Source organism: Akebia trifoliata, chromosome 11, assembly GCF_017979445.1.
Source record: "Akebia trifoliata isolate Shusen 1 chromosome 11, ASM1797944v1, whole genome shotgun sequence".
NCBI classification, from domain to species: domain Eukaryota; kingdom Viridiplantae; phylum Streptophyta; class Magnoliopsida; order Ranunculales; family Lardizabalaceae; genus Akebia; species Akebia trifoliata.
The window spans coordinates 45,250,198-45,256,197 of NC_141385.1; positions in this window are offsets into that span (position 1 = coordinate 45,250,198).

Here is a 6,000-nt window from a genome sequence, read left to right on the forward strand (position 1 = left end):
TTATAAGGCATCAAACTTAAGTTCTTTTTTGTTTGTTTATCATCTCTACTTTGTAATGTGTTTGTAATGGATAGGGCAAATGATATGAATTGATTTAAATTAGGGTTAAAACTATATTGTGCAACATTTGAATGCTAAAAAACGTTGACAAATGTTTTTAGAGAATATTATTGATAGGAGAATATTGAAATAATATTGAAATTGACATCGTTTCAGACATTGATGATGTGGATGTGTCTATAGAACCATAGCTGCTTTTTATCGAAATATGAGTGAAAAGCATCAATGGTTCTATGCACACCAATATCCCAAATGATGTCAATTAATGTTACTCCAGTATGACTCTTATTGATAACAATAACTTATTGATAATGAGTTAAATCTACCAAAAAAAAAAAAAAAAAAAAAAATTTTTTGTTTGCTTATATCGACCCTAAATGTTTGACATGTGTTAGTCATGTTAGATGTGTCCTGTCGACACATAGTTTTTCTATACAACGTAAAACATGCAAATAAACATCCACAAATGCATGAAAAGATACAAGTTTTATTTACAATTTTTGAATTATCTTATTTATTGTAATTGTGGTCATTTGATTGAGTTATTTTCCTTTTTAGATTGAGTTCTTGGGAATCATTTATTTGAGTTCAAACAAATGAAATAAATCAGTTAGGAAAATCTAAAAATAGAATAAGATTTCAATAATAATCAACTTTCATTATTGTAATCAGTGGAAATAATTATTTTTATAACCTTTTGAACCTTAGAATCAACCAAAAAATTAAAGAACTTAGAGGTGTTCTCTTCTTCTTCCCAAATGGTTCCAATAGAAGTTTAGGATTTTCAATTTCAAATGATTGATTGTATCTGTGGGTGCAAGTTCAAATATTAATGGGACCCATTTTTCATTTTTTTTTATTTTTAGGTTGATGTAGATGTCTCAAAAAGTGGGTGCAACTATATGCTCACCCAAATAAAATTTGGGAGGAGAAAGGTAAAAATATATTGCTTATTTGTCATTTAGTTCATTAGTCCTTTTTTGGAGAATTTTATTTTAAGATTTGTTAGAAAAATTAGAAAACTTTTGTGACTATATTGTCAAGTAGAAATATTTAATTTATCACTAAAGATTCTATCACCTTTAATCTTCAAATTTCAAGAACAAAGTATGAGTTTGGGAGAAGTTGAAAAAATGGTGGAAGCTATTAGTATCTTTTTAAAAGTTAATAGATATTATATTTAAAAATTCATGTTTATTTCTTGAAAAGAAGCTAGATTTTAGAACAAATTTAACTCATATATTTACAAGAACAATTTGTAATTATGCTATTAATCTTTTTTTAAAGATGATGCGTTATGTTCTTAAAAGAATTTTTTTTTGCAATAATTGGTAAATGATATTTTCATATTTTATGATGAAAAAAAATTGCATATAATAAAATAGAATGCTACCATCAGTTGAGATTTTTTGTCTTATCTTTTAATTAAGAACTAAATTGATGGGTACTCACTAATTTTAGATTCGGAACTAATAAACTACAGATATGATTCTAAAAATCTTAGGAGGTGACTCATTGACACCGTTAGCACTACATGAAAATTGGAAAATTTGACAAAAAAAATTGATGGGCTAAGGTCCACGAATTTTAGAAACTGAATTTCGACGGTCTAGGATCATCGAAATTCTTGATGTTCCTAGATTTGATGGTTTAGAGCTGTTGAATTTCTCTCATTCTTCATTAATTTGATAGTTTTGGCCTATCGAAAGAAAAAATTTGACAATAAAAAATTCGACCTCTTGGTCTGTCGAATTTTATGAAATTTGACGGTCCAAAGCCTTCAAATTTGGGCTTTTTTCACATTATGCAGGTAAATGATCTTATAATTAATAAAACTAGGAATCTAAAACGAAATAAAAGCAATTAGAAGAAAAAAATCAACAACAAATCTTAGAAAAAAAAAAAAAAAGTTGGGAAATTTTCTTTGGCAAAGCCAATCAAAGGGGACCCACAAATCAAATAATAAAAGAAAAAGAAAATCAAATGGACTGTAACTAATAAAAAGTACACAAAAATAACGTTGGACGTAGTAGTCAAGGCATCCCTCGAAAAAGGAAGAGATCTTGAATCCAAGCTCCCTCGTTGGCTACCCACATGGATTTATCCCTACTTACCTGGATTGTGTGGTTTGTGGGGGTATTGCATGCACTTGGAAGATTTTGATGAGCAATTGTGCTCTAAAAGGCTAGTTGCTTTATCCACTAGTTGGGCCTACGGGTTGGAACCATCTTATAAAAAAATATTAAACAAAAACAAAACCTAAAAAAATAAACTTCGCAAAATTTGGAAAGAAAAGTCATGTTGGAAGTTCTCTCATCGCTGATATGACATTGGGGGTCTCACAATTTTTTTTTTCAAAAAAGTGAAAAAAACTAACTTTGCGAAACCATTAATGTAAATTTTCTACAATTAAAAACAAAAACAAAAAATGCAATAAGAAATTGAGAATGCTTTAGAAGGAGTTGGGGACGTCCACACCACGCCACCCACACACAATATCCCTCTAAAGACTTGTAGAAGTGGCTAAGCACATTCATGGTCTATTAGGCATCCAACAAATCCTCTCGATCTATCTTTTAATTCCAATGGTTTCAATGACTTTTATTAGGTAACACCTATAAAAAGATCGATGACTTCGATTGTAAAGCCTCTATCTTGTTTACTTTAGATCCCTAGTAAACAAGGTTCCAATAATAGTGGTGGTGACCCTTTGGTCACCATCCCGATTACATTGGCTTTATAAAATCTTTTTATTTTTATTTTTAATTTTTTGAATTTACATTTTTGTTGATATAGCTTTTCCTTTTACTTCTACAAGTGGGCATTTGATGAAATTGAAAAGCTATATAATCGATAAAAAAAAGAGGGACTGTTTTGGAATTCTTATTTGTGGAGGAAAAAAGATATTTAATTACTTTTATTGATAATTATTCAAAATATTACCATGTGATTTAATGAAAAATAAAGTGATGCTTTTGAAATATTTATTCTAAAAAAGTAGTATAATAGAAAATAAAGACGTTTAGAATTGATAAAGCTTTGAAATATGACTCAATATAATTAATTGATTTACAGTCTTTAAGGTTAAATCATGAGACTTTGGCTCCCTATTCTTTGTAACAAAAAATAGGACTTTCCACAAAATTAATAAATAAAATTTTAGTTAGTTTTGGTATTTCCCAATTTATGAGACTAGCCCTTCCAACAGGTTGTCATGTTCTAAATAGAGTTTTTCACTATAAAATTAAATTTTCTCCATTTGAATCATGAGAGTGAAGAAAGCTTAAAGCAAATTAATTTAATGTATGAGGATGTTAGCCTACCTAGAGTTAAATCATCTAAAAAAGTCATAGAATTAAGACTTCCGAGTGTGCATTTTTAGGTTATTCTTCTACTAATAAAGCTTTTAGATTTCTAAACTCAATTAATAATGTAGTAGTAGAAGCACAAGGTGCAGAAAATTTTAAAAGTAAGTTTGCTTTAGAGTTCTCAGTCTTTAGTGGATGATCTTTTGATTTTTGGAACCAATTTAAAAGGTGTTGATTAACGAAATAAAAAAATTATTACATGAGAATTTTGATATGAAAGATTTTGGGAAGCCAATGTAATTTTTTGGATAAAAATAATTAAATCTATTAAGGGCGCGCATTTGTTCAGATATATTTCACTATATTGAAAAGGTTGAAAAAATAATTTTTTTTTTTTTAACATAAGCCTATTTGTACTATAATTGATCTTAATATTAGGTTATTTGCTAATACAAGTGAGTGTCAACCAAAAATAATATGCTAGTACTATAAATATAGTTAGAGATATGCTACAAATTGTACTAAGTTAGACATAACTTGTGTTGTAGTACTTTGTTCATATAGTACTAGTAATTGTAGTATTGAATATTGAAAAACTATATTAAGAGTAATGATATATTTAAAAAGAAATTTGCATTTATTATAATAGATTTTCAATTATCATTGGAAGATATAACGATAGTGATTGAAATATATTTTTGGATGACTCCAAAATTACCAGTGAGTATTGTCTTTAACATTGGTGGTGGAGCAATTTTCCTGGAAATCTAAGAAATAAACTACGACAATTGAATCCACAATGAAATTTGAGTTACTTAATGAGTCCTAATTTTGTCCTTTACATCCCTTTGTTATCAAATCATGTTTTTGATGCACCATAAAGTGATCTCAAAGACTCTTGGTGAGATTTTAAATCTTACTAAGTTAGTAAGACTAGAGTTACTTTTATTTTTTTTTTCTTTCCTTTGATCTAGGGTTGTTAATGGATACCCATTTAATCAAACATAATCGAAATCAGAATCGAAAACTCCGATTTAAGTTCCTTTTTTATTGAAACCGATTAGAACGAGGTTTAAAATGGTATCGAACTGATAAGAATCGAAACCATTAAGTTCTATCCAGTGGGTACCCAGAACCGACTTATTTTATCATTTTTTTTTGTACTATAAATGATTTAAGGAATTTTTTATTTCAAAATTAATGCATGTCGTATAAAGTTCTTCATTGTCATATAAGTTAAGGATTGGAACTTAAAATGAATTATCTCTTAAAAATATTATTATTTCTAAATAGGACAAATTTTTATTTTTGAAAAAAAACCATTAACTTATGCTTTTAATATAACAAATTATAACTAAGTTAATAATTTTGTAGATAATATGTTCATTTTTATAAAGGAAAAACGTTTTATAATATTTTGAAATACTTTTTTTTTTCGTATTCGATTCTTGAGAATTGGAATCGATGGGTACACATGTTTTTCGGCGATTTTAATTCTAATTCCATTTATCTTGGAATTGGACCTAGAACTAACAAGAATCAGAACATAAAAAAATTTATTATTTATGGTTCTAACTTTCTTAGGATCTGAATCAGAACCGACCCATGCTTGGATATTCCTAATGCGCATAGGGTAGTTTTAAGAATTTTTTTTTTTTGGTTTAGTGTTAGTGTTGAGTGAGTTTCTCTCAACCTTTGGATTCTAATAACTCCACCTCAGACCATCAATTAGGTTTATGATTGGGACTAAACTCTGTTTTATAAAATAGATATAATTTTATCTTTTATTCTCAAATTGGGTGTTGTTGACATGTGCTCTAAGGGCACACATTAAGATGCATTAAATACGCCTCCAATTTTTTTACTACCTAAAATGCCCTCTAATATTTTTTCTACCTAAAATGCCCTCTAATGTTTTTTCCTACAAAAATATCTTCAAAGAGTCATTATAATATGACTTGCTAAGTGGCATATTCAATCGATTTCTTGACATGACAAGTTCGAGAACTGTAGATTTGTATGTCTCGAGATACACGATTGTACTTTCTCATAAAAATCTATATTCCCAGATGTATAGATCTACAATTCTCAAGTCATATTATAGACTCATGCCTATTTTTAAGGTCCATTTAATGCATTTTTAACTAGGCACACTTTGATAAAACCCTCTTAAATTTATATTTTCTTCAAACTTTTAAATCTAATAAAAGATAAGATGTTTAGGCATGTGGAAGATTATCCATTTTTGTAAGAAATTAAAAAAATATTATTTGTAAATTTTCAAAATTTCATATGAAAAAAAAAATTTATTCAATTTAATCGAATTGAAGCTGACAAAATAGATATTATCATACCCGTGACACGTGACAGTTGTCTTAGAAAGTGAACGATATGCCTTTTTATTTATTTATTTAAATGCTTTCCTGACATAGTAAGATAACCAACCTTTGCAAGGGTTGTTTTGCCAAAATGGATTACCAATCAGCAATCCATCACCACAGTTCTCTAGATTTCATCGAAAAAAATTAAAATTTAATTTTTTTCTTCAAAAAACTATTTTTTTAAAAACTCCAAGGTTTCGGAAATGGATGGCTATCAACTTCCACCTAATTCTCAAACTTAAAATTAAAAT